The sequence below is a fragment of the Botryllus schlosseri genome, chromosome 5, assembly GCF_051294905.1.
Source record: "Botryllus schlosseri isolate E-star chromosome 5, Bs_hap1, whole genome shotgun sequence".
Classification (NCBI taxonomy): domain Eukaryota; kingdom Metazoa; phylum Chordata; class Ascidiacea; order Stolidobranchia; family Styelidae; genus Botryllus; species Botryllus schlosseri.
Window position 1 is genome coordinate 15,886,860 of NC_137240.1, and position 16,217 is coordinate 15,903,076.

The window sequence follows — 16,217 nt, forward strand, 5'->3', positions numbered from 1 at the left end:
GTCTGTCCACCACTTTTGAGTAGATATTTGGAAAGACCGGCTCGTGATCACCTCCATACAAGGCCTAATAGTTTTGCGTACAGCGAAACTTTGTAGCGACCTGCGGGCTGTGCATGTGTTGTTAGTGCAATCGTGTTTAGCCCCACAAGAACGTAATCATTTGAGGATGAATAAAATCTTACCCCACAACGATACCAAATTTACCCCCTCAACGACTCCAACGGTATGTATTTATGTAAATTTCATATTTTTATGAAAAATCTAATCGACTACAAGATACTGTTACGTACCATCTCTTTCGATAGGGTTTGTTAGTATTGTAAAATGATGATCGGGAGTTGTGGTCTTGACACTAGGTCTAAAAGGGTAGGGGTATTCGTTAGTGATACACCCGTCTGACGGTGGGGTATTTGACAAAATCACTCTGTTTTTACTACGGAAACCATGATCCCACTTACGAGCTCTCATCACTTGTCGTACGAATGCTTGTAATATCGGTGTGATGTACTCAAAACAGCTGTGATCACTCGAGTGTGACGCGATCGAAGTCAGTCCTATCAGCTGTCCGAGGAAACTCGTATACTCAGTAAGAGAGAGAGAGAGTCTTTATTTTCATCCAACCAATATACATAGCACACGGCAGTGATGGTAGTAAAGAAAATATGCTTGCACAGTATTCGGTATTAGATAGGATTGATCGATAAGACCGTGAAGGTCATCTAGTCTGATCACACCAGCATCAAACAGGTACACTTGACTCTAAACAGTCTGGTTGTAAAGGTTGACGGCAATGCGATATATTTGATGTCCCCATCGATCCTCATACTAATGGGGTTGGCGTACGTCCTCCTTCTCCAGGAAAATATCCTCGCATAAATGTACTCCTTTTTGTGAATTTATCTCCCGTTTTAGCTTAAAATACCCAAAAAGACCGTGAATAACGCAAAATAGGGACCTACGAGAAGCGGGTAGGGTCTATCTTGCTGTTTTCGCATAATCCTGTTATTCAAATGTAGGATTTTGGTGTAGGTCTGGTTTATAGCTTTGTAAAAGTGAGGTAAACTCATTACAAAATTACTTTCTGCTTTTAAAGTCAAACGTGCAAAGAGTAAGTAATTTCACCTGAAACGGTTGAGGAGTAAGTTACAACGACTTGGATATATAGAACTAGTACCGCGTACGCGAATCAGTAGCGTCTTTTTACACCATTACTCAACCCAAGTCCACAACATACCTAAAAACGTGGTATTGTTTTGTGTATTTCAGTGAAGCAAATTCAATTCTCAAACCACTTTTCCTGTGACCGATCTCATTAAAAATCGATCAAAACCTGATCACCACCTGCGTAATCAATCCGCTGTGTGTAAAATGGTATACCATGTTCGGGTCGATCGTATATTAATTTTGCGATTTGCGGCGATCTGCTGTCGAACAGATATACTTTTGCCTACCCCTGAAGTATACAGTATTACCACGTGGTCTATATTACGGCTCAGTGGTTAGACAATACAGATTAGAGACGCCCCGTCCTGATCAATATAGTCCGATACTCCCAATCTGCGCAGTCGTGGTTCTTGACTCTCCAAGACCTCTGTAAGCATCAGTCTATCTCACTGTTTGTAGTGCCAATTTCAAACTTCGTAATAGTGATCACTCGCTCATGTGTAGAATATAGAAATTGACGCCTGTCCTATTTGCACGACCTCATGGCTTTGGTAAACTTACTGCCAAGTTGGACATTGATTGATCGTTTTCTTGTTAGCGTCGATATTCGCTCGTACGTGCTTTCATCTCTTTGAATGTTTGTTATCATCGAGGGTGGTCATAAATAGACAGTGGGACAAATTTGATGCGTTCAACACAATACGCGTTTACCGCATCTCATTCCGGACCGTAACCGATCGTTTACCGCACCTTTTATACGATAAATGTCGCTTTTCACTCATAGGTAAGCCGATGATCTGTGAAAACACAGGCGCTAACGTGTCATTTCGTTGTTCCTCCAACGCCACATGACCGCCTATGTAGGCTTTTGGGGTGCCCATCAATACAGTGTTGATCCATAAGGACCCCACTGTGTGCTATACGCCTCAATAAATATGTTTACTCGAGTTTACACCTGGTGTGGAGCAGTGAAGTGGGTGCAAAAAGTAGATTAGACAACACAAACCAGTTGACTACATCGATTAATATACGCGGAGTTGAAAAATTTTGCCAAGCACCATAACACATACTCATAACTAGTGACTTTTTTGAATGGATGTTATTTCCCCCAATTGACCCGCGCTCTGTATATAGTTTCAAATAGTGACGTGATTATCGGTATTCCGTTGGGTTAAACGCACTTTGAACGCTACTGCTTGATCGGGGGTATGTACAGCGTACACATTGTACAGTGTACATCTAGTTGAAATTTTACACTAGTCAGACAAAACACGACGACGGCAAAGCATTAAAACCGACCCATGCTAAACTACGTCATCGGGTAAAATTACTAATAAGTTATGTCCCGAGTTTCCGGGTCCCCCGCCATACCCCGTGACTATGCGTTTGGAAAGTGTGGACGCGCATTATCGGATGTACCGAAAGACTGTGTGCACTACACTGCGGGCGAGCATATCACACAACATTTCACAGCTTGTGGCCTAATTTAACGGGCTATCGCTATATGCGATATATGCTCACCCACTTTCATGCTCGTTTCTAATACTCGACTAGGACGAGTCGTGCGTATAGCGCGCAGTGGGGTCGTTATAGATCACGTTCAACAATATTGATGAGCACCCCAAAAACCAGCGTAAATTTTAAAAGCGTGAACGCACACACCAACGAATATCAACGCTAACAAGAGAACGAACACCAATCAATTTAATGTACAATTTGACAGTGGCTTCTCCGCTTTAGTAAGCCTACCAAAGCCACGAGGTCGTAAAAATAATCGAGGCGTCAATTTCTGCTTTCTAAGCATGAGTGAGTGATCATTATTGCGACGGTGGTGTGGTTTGTGTAAGTCTGGTAAGTCACAATATCTGTATCAAGTTGTTTGTAGAAAAAAAAGACATATAAGTGTTCACTGTTGTTCACCGCTCAACTATACACTTATTTGTGTACACTTATTAATTTTTTTTCCTATGTAATAGCAATCGATCACCAGTTTATGGTGGAAAAGACGTTCGTTGTATAAGCAGCTAGACACGATTAATTACTAATAATAAGCCCCGGTTTATATTGGCTACTCCAATTGTGTAGCCACTTCCGTACCCGCGCTAGGTGTCGGTAACGAATAAAAATATTAAATTAAACGTATGGCACGCAGCGGGGGTCCTTGTGGATCGCGTTCAATACTGTGTGGACGGGTACCGCATCCCAATGGCTACATACGCTGTCGTGTAGCGTTGAGATAATAACGACAAAGGTACGTTATCGCTGTGTCTTCGCACGTCATCGGGTTACGTGTGAGAAAAAAGCTACGTTTATCATATTCAATTTTTGACGTTTGATCAACTCTTGCCTGGTTATGGGGTTTCTAATCACAGGACGATTGAGATTCGGGTGTTTCTTTTCGATACGTTGCGCAAACTCGATACCTTTCGTTCGGAGTACGTATTCGCACTGCAATACTGGTTAGCTGTATTATTGTGGACGACTGACAACAGCTAATTGTCGCTATTGTACGATTTACACTTGTGTTATACATTCTTCGTTACCACCGCAAACTAGGAGGTCAATCACGACGACGGGCAACTACTCCCAATTGGTGGAATACTGTTTGATTCATTTGTATAATCAGGTTTAGCACCACAAGAATTATATTAGAAGTTTATGATTGAATACAATCTTATCCATCAAACAACAAACAAATAACACCCATTCAAAAGTCACTTGACAAAATTTATCAACCCCCGTATATTAATCGATGTAGTCAACTGGTTTGTGTTGTCTAATCTACTTTTTGCACCCACTTCACTGCTCCACACCAGGTGTAAACTCGAGTAAACATATTTATTGAGGCGTATAGCACACAGTGGGGTCCTTATGGATCAACACTGTATTGATGGGCACCCCAAAAGCCTACATAGGCGGTCATGTGGCGTTGGAGGAACAACGAAATGACACGTTAGCGCCTGTGTTTTCACAGATCATCGGCTTACCTATGAGTGAAAAGCGACATTTATCGTATAAAAGGTGCGGTAAACGATCGGTTACGGTCCGGAATGAGATGCGGTAAACGCGTATTGTGTTGAACGCATCAAATTTGTCCCACTGTCTATTTATGACCACCCTCGATGATAACAAACATTCAAAGAGATGAAAGCACGTACGAGCGAATATCGACGCTAACAAGAAAACGATCAATCAATGTCCAACTTGGCAGTAAGTTTACCAAAGCCATGAGGTCGTGCAAATAGGACAGGCGTCAATTTCTATATTCTACACATGAGCGAGTGATCACTATTACGAAGTTTGAAATTGGCACTACAAACAGTGAGATAGACTGATGCTTACAGAGGTCTTGGAGAGTCAAGAACCACGACTGCGCAGATTGGGAGTATCGGACTATATTGATCAGGACGGGGCGTCTCTAATCTGTATTGTCTAACCACTGAGCCGTAATATAGACCACGTGGTAATACTGTATACTTCAGGGGTAGGCAAAAGTATATCTGTTCGACAGCAGATCGCCGCAAATCGCAAAATTAATATACGATCGACCCGAACATGGTATACCATTTTACACACAGCGGATTGATTACGCAGGTGGTGATCAGGTTTTGATCGATTTTTAATGAGATCGGTCACAGGAAAAGTGGTTTGAGAATTGAATTTGCTTCACTGAAATACACAAAACAATACCACGTTTTTAGGTATGTTGTGGACTTGGGTTGAGTAATGGTGTAAAAAGACGCTACTGATTCGCGTACGCGGTACTAGTTCTATATATCCAAGTCGTTGTAACTTACTCCTCAACCGTTTCAGGTGAAATTACTTACTCTTTGCACGTTTGACTTTAAAAGCAGAAAGTAATTTTGTAATGAGTTTACCTCACTTTTACAAAGCTATAAACCAGACCTACACCAAAATCCTACATTTGAATAACAGGATTATGCGAAAACAGCAAGATAGACCCTACCCGCTTCTCGTAGGTCCCTATTTTGCGTTATTCACGGTCTTTTTGGGTATTTTAAGCTAAAACGGGAGATAAATTCACAAAAAGGAGTACATTTATGCGAGGATATTTTCCTGGAGAAGGAGGACGTACGCCAACCCCATTAGTATGAGGATCGATGGGGACATCAAATATATCGCATTGCCGTCAACCTTTACAACCAGACTGTTTAGAGTCAAGTGTACCTGTTTGATGCTGGTGTGATCAGACTAGATGACCTTCACGGTCTTATCGATCAATCCTATCTAATACCGAATACTGTGCAAGCATATTTTCTTTACTACCATCACTGCCGTGTGCTATGTATATTGGTTGGATGAAAATAAAGACTCTCTCTCTCTCTTACTGAGTATACGAGTTTCCTCGGACAGCTGATAGGACTGACTTCGATCGCGTCACACTCGAGTGATCACAGCTGTTTTGAGTACATCACACCGATATTACAAGCATTCGTACGACAAGTGATGAGAGCTCGTAAGTGGGATCATGGTTTCCGTAGTAAAAACAGAGTGATTTTGTCAAATACCCCACCGTCAGACGGGTGTATCACTAACGAATACCCCTACCCTTTTAGACCTAGTGTCAAGACCACAACTCCCGATCATCATTTTACAATACTAACAAACCCTATCGAAAGAGATGGTACGTAACAGTATCTTGTAGTCGATTAGATTTTTCATAAAAATATGAAATTTACATAAATACATACCGTTGGAGTCGTTGAGGGGGTAAATTTGGTATCGTTGTGGGGTAAGATTTTATTCATCCTCAAATGATTACGTTCTTGTGGGGCTAAACACGATTGCACTAACAACACATGCACAGCCCGCAGGTCGCTACAAAGTTTCGCTGTACGCAAAACTATTAGGCCTTGTATGGAGGTGATCACGAGCCGGTCTTTCCAAATATCTACTCAAAAGTGGTGGACAGACTTGGCGTATAGATGCATTGGTCACTCCGATACTTTTCTTCGAGGCAAACGCGGGGAATCAGACGGACGAACCCCGTTTTCGATTGTGGTACGTGTGCGTGGAAAAATACAGTAAAATTACTGGGATTATATCACACCTCAAAATACTTTCGTGTCTAAACTTGCCGCATGGGTCAATCGAGGCGACTCACACAGATATTCCTAGTTTATCCTTGAGGGCTGTATTACCGGTTAGCTGTATATTTATGGATGATTAACAACCGTTAGCTGTCGCTATTGTACCATTTACATATGTGTTATACAAGGGGCGGGCAACTCCTTCGGTCGGCGGGCCGGATATGAGAAAATGAAGTACTTGGCGGGCCGAATTACTGAATCCATACATTATTCACCCGTTGATCCCCATATATGAGGAATAAATCGTATTTAACCAATATATTTTAACTACCTCAATGTCGCTGCAAAGCCATATCTCCCGGATAATAACGAAGACAATGTAGATTTGAGAACAGCCTCGTTATACAGGCACCGCCGTGTCTGCTTCTCTCTAATCAATTACCACACCGCGCAACCCATAGATAAGATTTACAAATTACCGGGTCGCGTCGAAACTGTATTTTGGCTCGATAGTTTTATGGAGGCCTACTCTTTATAATTAGGATAGAAAGCAATTTCACGATACCGACATTTCTTTTAAAACTACTTCTACTTGAGTACTTCAAAGCTATATTCTGCTTTAGTCGAGTAGCGGACGATGACGATTTCACACGCATTCCAAAGTACATCTCGTGAGAATGATGTACCACCACCCCGGCTATTCTCGGTACGAAATTGGATCATTTGGCTGTACGAAGGTGGGCCCGACATGGTCGATTACGCTCGATCTTTTCTCATGTAACGGGAGTTTGGGGCGATTTTACTATTCACATGTTTACACAGGCCACCGTATCCACGTAATAGCCTGCACAATACCATCATAGCGACATTTTTCCGATTTAGCTACATACCCGACTTTTGTAATCTAGGCCCACATTTTGCGTTACTCGTGGTGTTTTTTTGGATATGTTAAGCTAACAAGGAGGACAAACCGACAGAAAGAGAGTACATTTGGGCGAATGGGGTGACATATCTGGGAAATGGAGGACATATGCTCCCCTAAATGAGGCCGCATGGTAACCCTATTAAAATAGGAGGGTCGATGGGGACATCAAATATATCGCACTGTGTTGCTGACAACCCGAAAACGCGAGTTTTTGTCAAGTCGCAGATTGATGACTGACAGCGATTGTGTCACGCTCGATTGATCACAGCTGATTTACGTACATCACACCGCATCGTTGACCGTTGACCGTATGTTGACCGATAAAGTTATTGTCATCGTGATACGATTTTTATCAATATACTCCTTGAGGTGCCAAATCTGATCGCACTAATAACACCTGTATAGACGAATCAAACAGAATTCCGCCAAAGGGGCGATACCAAGTCTCTTTGTACGTGAATTATTATACAACGACACCTATATTACAGCAGAACAATCTTGTCTGGACGGAGGAGGTCACGAAACATCTCCGGACCCGGCACAGATTTCATCAGTTTTCAGCAAAGCCAGACTGGATGCGGCCAAATGGCCTTGAGAGTCGGATTTATGCTGTATTTTGCCCTCGCAACATGTGAAAATAACAGGACTTTACGCGCTAGCCGGATTTTTGGGACTTTGAATTGGCAACCCGAGTATAATCTGTCACAATTCATTCCCATTATTGCACCACCGAGCGCGTATCAGTCAAATAAGGTCAGCCCATATTGCAGTTCAAGCATGTGCAGTAATGATTACGTCATTATGATTGCGTAGTTGATTACTCTAGTTATTACGAGAGCGGCTTTGCTTGGTTCCGGTTCAGTAACGCTGAGATATGATTACGTCATTATTGCGTAAGTTGATCGCCTTATTTGTTATTGTAGTTGAACCAAGTGCAAGGCAATATATAACGTGTAATATTTATTACATGATTATTCGCTGTACACTGTAGATCGAATATGTCCAAGATTACTGCTAGTGATATATACGTCACATTGGATCGGATTGACCCGATGAACTGGTATAGGTTTGCACGTGAAAAACTTGAGCTATCTGACAATGAAATTGCCGAATGCCAATACATGGATTGCTATAACTTGACTGAGCAACGATATCAAATGATACAGTTATGGATTCGTAAAAATGGTCGTTACGCTACGATGAACAAACTTAAAGAATTAGTTTACAGTTGTCTGTACCAGATACCTTCGAATAGCAATTCAACTGTTCTGTTGGACTGAGAGACATAGCGTACTAAGAGGAGAATAATATTGTGTAGACTGGAGAATAATGAAGATGCTCTCAGAAGACTTCAATATCGGTTTATACGCAATCATATGCTCATGTATGCGAAACTGGTATTGCTTTCACATCGCAAATCAAAAAAAGGATTCTGATATCAAGAAAGGATGCCAAGCTCTGAAAGAAGCTCTACACCTTGTTCTGGACGATTAGTTAATGTGCTTGCCCCGTTATTACTTCAAATAAACTGAACATGTGTATTTAATTGTGTAAAATGTGTTATTCGCACGTGGCGACGATTCCCACAGATCATTTCTCCTCACTATTTAAGTCAACAAAAAAGCAAAAGGCGGACAAGTACGACAGTATGAGACAGACCACAAGCATCACTTTACACAGCCGGACGTATGGACACCTAAAACACGCACCAGAATCTAACGGATCAGGAGAAAACTATACTGACGTCACGACCGGTAATTATTCCTATGACCCACCGTACACGAAATTGAATCAACCGCGGAACGACGAGTCAACCAGTTTGACGGGTTATTGCTCCCAAGCCACGAAATTGTACCACGAGACGACGGGTCAGGGCAGGCAACTATTATCAAGCCCCGTCCAGGATCTCATGGATCAGAAGAAAACTATACTGACGTCACGACCGGCAATTATTCCTATGACCTCCCCGTACACGAAATTGAATCAAACGCGGAGCGAAAAGTCATCCGGGGGATTTGACGGGCAATTATTCCCAAGACTCGTCCTCGGATTGGCCACGGACCGATAGGTCGGGACAGGTGGCTATTATCAAGCCCAATTAAAAAATACTAAATATACAAGTCTCGTGTTCAGAGGTCAAGCGAGGTAAAATCAGGAGGGGGAAAGTACAAGTAGAATGACTCAAGTCTCATGTCTGAGTACAAAGGTCAATCCAGATTCTTTGTTCGTTTTCTCTCTATCGTTAATTATTCCCCCTTTTTTGATTGCCGCTATGCAGTCTACGCGGCCGCGTGTCTATTTTCGAAAGCGAAATCGATTATCGTAAATTAGGTCTTGGACAAAGCAACGATAGCAGCGCGTCGTATAATACCCGAGCTAGGGAGTTATTATAAACCTGATCCTCGCACCGCCAACGAGCCGTAACCACAATTCTAATACCGCAACAATCCATACACAATTATACCGGGAGCTTTCAAAATACCAGTTGACGGGCTTCGAGCGATTGTCGACACGTGATCCGTGCTCTGTGATCCGTAACAATATCTAGAGCTTTATTTACATGGTTATTCTTTCTGGTTCTCGAGAACTCGAGTTGACGCGTATATTTATAGACGTAACAGATCATTTCCACCGTTATAATTTCAGTCAATAAGCAGAGTACGATTCCAGTATGACACAGACCGTAGGCGTCGCTTTGCCCAACCAAACGCATCGACACCTAAAACGCGCACCAGGATATCCCGTGTCAGGAGAAAACTCTGCGTCAGACAATCATTACCAATCCACATCGTACTATAAACTATTAACACTCGGATGGATACGCTTCGTTTTTTTTTGTAAGTAAGTGAGAATCCACTTTGGCGTATCATCTGGCCGGACGCGCGTTGACAATCCACCTAAAACACGCACCGGGATCTCACATACGGATCCGAAGGAACAAATACTATACTATTGTTGTTCATAGGGGGAAATATAACAATACTATACTGTTGTTGTTCGGGGGAAATATAAAAATTACTAGTAAGTACATACCATCGAAATTAAAAGCCAATCCATTGTTATTCGAGGGAAAATATAATAAATAATACACAAGTCTCGTGTCCAGAGGTCAGGCGAGGTAGAATCAGGAGTGGAAAAGTACAAGTAGAATGACTCCAGTTTGATGTCTGAGTACAAAGGTCAATCCAGATTCTTTGTTCGTTTTCTCTCTAATTATTCCCCTTTTTTAATTGCCGCACAGTCAGAAGGGAAATCCCCTCGAGTATTGCTGCAGAATTGAGAATGAGCTAATTCTTTCACTATCTTTTATATTCATAATTCTTGTTTGTTTAAGTTAAATCGTGTTTTGGCACATTCCGCCCATTTATCAAACTACTCTCATCATATCGTTTTAAACTGATGTTTCGCAATCTATCATTTACTTGTCATATCGTAATCTAGCATGTCCATGGCACGTCCTAACCTGGAAAAGTGGACTCTGACTTTTTTGTTAGTTTTAGTGCTGTTTTAGCATAACGCCTTTGAAACTTTCTGGACTGAAGACATGAAAAACGTTCAATTCCCAGTATCATATACTTTGAGTTATAATTAATATCAGTTCTTTTGTCTGAATAAAATATATGTTGAAGTAATAAAAGCAAGTGAAATAATGCCTTTAATTTCCAGAAATAAAACTGCACAATATGGCATTTTTACGGTCCCCCATATTTTTATTAACGTTTACTAATCGCGCAAAGTGTTTACACCGTAGGCTATCCTATACAACTTCTCCGTATTGCTCTTCGACTAAACTACGGACCTTATAATATGGGAAATGGCGCCATACCATGCTATTTTCTAAAACGTGCTGTTCGAGAAAACAAAGGATAAGTATCGCATTTCCATAATAATACTATCATTTTAATTCTATGATGTGGACGAATTCTTATGCTATCGAAAATTGGATACCTGCTGGTATGCATCAATATGAATCAAAAGCTCGTCACATTTCGCATAGCTCAATTTGCACCTTTTTACAATCCATGTGAACGAATTAGGATCGTTTTCACAACTACTTACTTACTTGAGTACTTTTAAAGTCAGTAAATTCTACTTCTACTTCAAGTAGTTTTAGGTTGCTTATGGAAGAAGTACTTCTACTCGTACTTGAGTAGATTTTTTCGTCGCTACTTCTACTTCTACTTGAGTAGATTTCTTGACTACTTTGACCACCTCTGCGTGTATGTTCGGTTTGTTCACGATACGCCGGTGTCACTTGTGAGAGCAACCACAGTCATTTATTGATTGTACGTTTTACTGATCCTCCATTGCTACATCACAAATAAACCGACCGCAAACGAAATGATCACAGCTTACGTTGTCGTAGGCAGACTTGGACAACTAGAAAATTTTCAGCTTTTCTAAATTAGATTAGAATTAGATTACTGACATTTCGCTATAATTTAGTGAAATTAGACAACTAGAATTATTTAGTTGTCCAAGTCTGGTCGTAGGTAGCAGTAGTACTAGTAGTGGATTAATCTAATAGCAACGTGTTGCTGTTTATTAGACGGTTCCGTGCTTACGTTGCATAGCGCTCACCTTTACCAACCCTATTGTATGATTTAAATCGAACGAATACAGTTTATGCGTTTACACTTTACATTCTCACGGATGTGCAGTAGGGTGGTCCTTAAAAAACGAATTTTGAAAAGTTGTTGGTCTGACCCTGCCAAAATGTTCTTTTTGGTTAAAAAACACCCTGTGTAAAATTTTATTGATGATCATTAGGTGATTGGCTCAATGGATCCGAAATTCCACCCATTTGCAGTATATAGCACATATAGTCACTTTTATAGCTGCTCTCTGACCAACGTTTAAGCCTTGATTTCGTCGCGTGGGTATTAGCTGCTCAGTGGCTGGGGTGTCTTGATGACCAGTAGCAATTGCCGTTGCCAAGTAAGGTCAGCTTCATGAGGTTACGGAGCTTTTTCGCGTTGGTCAGCAAAAACTCCAAATGCAAATTACAGTTGCTCCTTGTCCTTCTTGATATGACCAGAAAACTTCTTACCTAAGGTAATGGAACGTTCAGCCTGATAGTTGGCGACAGCCAATGTGCTGATAAGTTGGTGTGCCGATGAAACTTGGTATCTCCTTCCTCTAAGCAACCTGATATTCAGGAAAACCATCAGAAAAACATGAGTTTTTTAAAATAAATGGTGATTTCTTTGTCGTAAAGTTGAATAAAGTCTTCTACCGACTGTTTTCGAGTTAAAAACAACATGCTTTAAGAGTTCTTCTTCCCCTTCCAACAGCAGTGTCGTAGAATCAGCTCCTAACAAATTCAAAAGTAGTGAGACCCAGAATTTCCACTCATTGTGCACGGAGATGGCAAACTAATCCCAGATGTCAGAGAGATGGAGACTGTGGCCTGTGCTGATGACAAATAATGGCCAACGACAGCTATTTGCGGTCCTAAAGTTACCATCTGAGATGTGAAAAGCACAAGCTTGGGCTATCTTTTCTATTCTGAAAGACATGTATTTAAAGAAAAAGATCCAGGGGTATGCTTCGACGTAGGCACTTTTACAGCAGATGCTTGTCCTGTCTCAGTCTTTTCGAAAGCCATTGGGACTTCATCTCCTCCTGATGATCTCTTGTTCAAGCGCTTTAAAAGAAAAGGACAACTTATTAACCTCAATGCATTTGAGGACTGGCCAACTGATCATCATACATCCGATGCTGTGGCTGGCTGGCATGACAAAGGAGACTGCGAAGGTATTGGAGACAGCTGTGAAAGTCACTTAGACGAGAGATCATAACGGATAATTACTGGAGCTGGCCTTTATTTTTCTTGGAGCTGTCCCTTTTCGAAGCATACGCTTTGAAACTCCCGGAGCCATGCACCAAGACTTATGGATGGCGTAAGGGATCTAAACTTTCAAGGTCTGAATGTTTCGTTAACAGTTAAAATAGTCATCGAGCTAGCATCGAGGATTGCGGTAACTCTATAAACATGTTCTATTTTGTATTCACGTTGAAGCATGGGCAACAGCCAACATTAATGTGAAGGTTTCAAGATGCTAAAGCAGCTGCAGAAGTATCATGCGAATAATTTCGACATATCCAAAGCTACAGCGAGGAAGATGGTAGGGCAATTGTGGTTTCCATCTGGAGGGTTGATTGGCTTGGCGCTGTTTGATGACGATCTGGAAGAGATAGCCTACAAGTACAAGATAGTTGTGTTCATAAAAGAGACGGAAGTGAAAGAATAACCATTACAGTGTGTAATCATCAACTTGAAACACATTCCAGAGAAGACTTCAATCGACAAAGAAAACAACACTAATTTTAAAAAACTTGCGTCTTTCCGATGGTTTTCTTGAATATCCGGCAGCGCAATGGAATGGGCAGTCTGCAAAAAGCTTCATACTAACATTGTTTGTCTCCAACAATCACACAGAACGTTTCACGGAATGATTGAGGATGTTTCTGCCCATCTCACAAAGAACTCGGAGCAACTGTATAGTTTGCATTTGGAGTTATTGCTGACCTCCGCAAAAATGTGCCCCAACACCCTCAAGCAGAGCTAACTTGGCAAAATAAAATGATATTGGTCATCATAGCACCCCTGCCCATGATCTGCTTATACCCAGACGAGCTAACCCAAACTTTCAAGCGTTGGCCCAATAACAACTATGAAATGACTATATGTGTTCTATACCTAATATGGGTAAAATTTCGGATCCATTGAGCCACCTCTAAACATTTTTGAATATCAATAACATTTTACACTGGGTGTTTTTTTTTAACCAAATGGAACATTTTGGCAGGGTCAAATCAACAACCCTAATGTGCAGAGGATAAGTAGGCCTATATTGCACGATATCAGTTTCTTTCAACTTTTCTAGGCTTTGGTATTCGATCCTCTATTTTGGCTGATAATAACAGAACGTAGCATGTAGCTCAGAGTTGTCAATCTCAACTGACGTCGCGCGCCGGATTCAAACATTCAGATCACTCGCTGGCCGCACCAGTCAAATGATTCCAGAATATTACCTCAAAATCCATACATTCCATAAATTTGAATATTTATATGATCCCTGCGTATGCGTTGTGAGGAATACAAAAGATTCAACTGTAAACGGGGGAGGTGAATTTGTTTCATTATTATGAAATAGTGATTTGGGTTCCTCTCGACTTTTTGAGTCAGAACTAATGCAGCAATGCAACCCCGCGTGACTATTATATACTCCATGTAGCATGCATATAAATTATAGGGGTAGTATTGGCATTTCCGCTTCTACGAACAACTAGTTTTTGGTCAATTTTTCCAACTCCCAACTTAATATATGCACTTTTTCGCCTTCTCGGAATTGGGTGTCAATGTCAGGGACATGCTCCTGACGATGACTAGAAATCACAATTCCGCTATCGGGTCGTTATAATGTGGCCTATGAACAAATATTCGATATTTGCTATCTTGAGGGAATATTTATTAGAAGAATTTCTTACTACAAATTCGAGAAATGTGCTGGATAAAATACACGCTTCGCTGGCCGGAAGGAATCATTTGGCGGGCCGTATGCTTGACACCCCTGATGTAGCTATACAGTTATTGACGTATTTTATTAGCGGTTCTGTGTGTGCGTGAGCGATAAAACGCATTTTTGCATGTATATTTAAATAAATGACTAATTAATCTGTCTTCAGCACAGCCAGGAAAATGTAATGAAGTTGAATCACCACTTATACTTGGAAAATTCAATTTGACTTGAATTGTGACTGGACTCGTGACTTGACTTGACTTGACTCTAGTCACCTCCAAAAAACGAGTGACTTGACTTGACTGCAGTCACCTTCGAAAATCGATTGAATTGACTCGAGTCAAAATGTGCAATGACTCGAGATGACTCGTGACTCGAAGGTAGTGACTTGATCCCAACACTGCCGAATACAATGAAATTCAATGCTGCCAGCGAAAAATTGCTGGTGTTGAACGTTTTTTCTCTATTCTTGCCAAGCTACAGACGGACAGTTACAGAAATGTAGAAGAGTACTACAATTCTAACATTATGCGCGACAATGCCTAATTTAAATACTTAAACGCAAAAATTTATCAAAATTAAGTTTTTTAGTGTTAAAAATATATGAACATTTTCATTTTTAGTGCAAAATCGTACGTTTTTTAGGTCAAAAAATAATCGCCCTAATCATTATAAACAAGCATGACTAAATTTGTAAGTATCCTCTGAGTGGTACTATAGTTGCGGCTTTGCGCGGTTGAATATGTCTGTTGCAGTAACGAAGGCTTTTCTGAGTTTATCTGTATAGATCATAAAAACCAAGTATTGAAGGCTCTCAGCTGTCTGATTACTTACCTTGAGAGAGTTCTGTTTTCCTGAGGTCGTAGAGAGTTCTTCGCCATATATTACACAATATACTAAGTTTATTCAGACGTTCATGCAAGTAGCGTCATCAAATGTGTCTTCTCGAGTCACGTATCTAAAACACTTTTATACTCGAGGTACATTACAACAGTTTGTAATAATCGATTGCCAAATATGTCGCGATTTGTACACGTGACTGAGACATTCATAGGGCTCCTCAGAGTGTAACACATGCCTGCATACATCTTGTCTATATATGCGAGATTGCATATGAGTAGGATTTGCGGACACCAATAATGATATAATGTGCGATAGTAAGAGCATAAAGATTAAAGACTATCGGAGGTAGCCTACATAACTTCAATATACAATTGAATAATATTTTCATATTGAAATAAACTCATATATTTTTGGCTAACACTCGTTGTCGTTACCTTTCGAGAAAAACCCTCTTGATATACACACGGTTTTCTAGGCTTTTATTGACTAAAAGTGTAGACTAAGCTACAAAGAATAGAGACGTTTAAATACAAGTAAATCAGGAAACACATGCTACTCTCGAAACGCCTTAAACCAGAATGATCAACTTACTGAAGGACAAACAGACGAAATAATTACGAAAGGAAATGAGGCAAAGATAGACACCTAGTGGATGCATAAAACACCACACTCGTTAAGTGTAATCGTCAGCAACTAGCAGATAATTGA

At 40.8% G+C, this 16,217-nt stretch overlaps 1 protein-coding gene and 1 long non-coding RNA gene across 2 annotated transcripts in view; both read left to right on the forward strand.

Annotated features, from left to right (window-relative positions):
- LOC145439206 (ran-binding protein 9-like) overlaps window positions 1–16,217 on the forward strand; it is a 333,125-nt gene that overhangs the window by 268,983 nt on the left and 47,925 nt on the right. The gene's annotated exons all lie outside the window — the stretch shown is intronic.
- Window positions 3,005–9,260, forward strand: LOC145439191 (uncharacterized). Its single transcript, XR_013915115.1, has 2 exons — window positions 3,005–5,641; window positions 6,839–9,260. It is a non-coding gene; the product is annotated as an uncharacterized LOC145439191 (long non-coding RNA).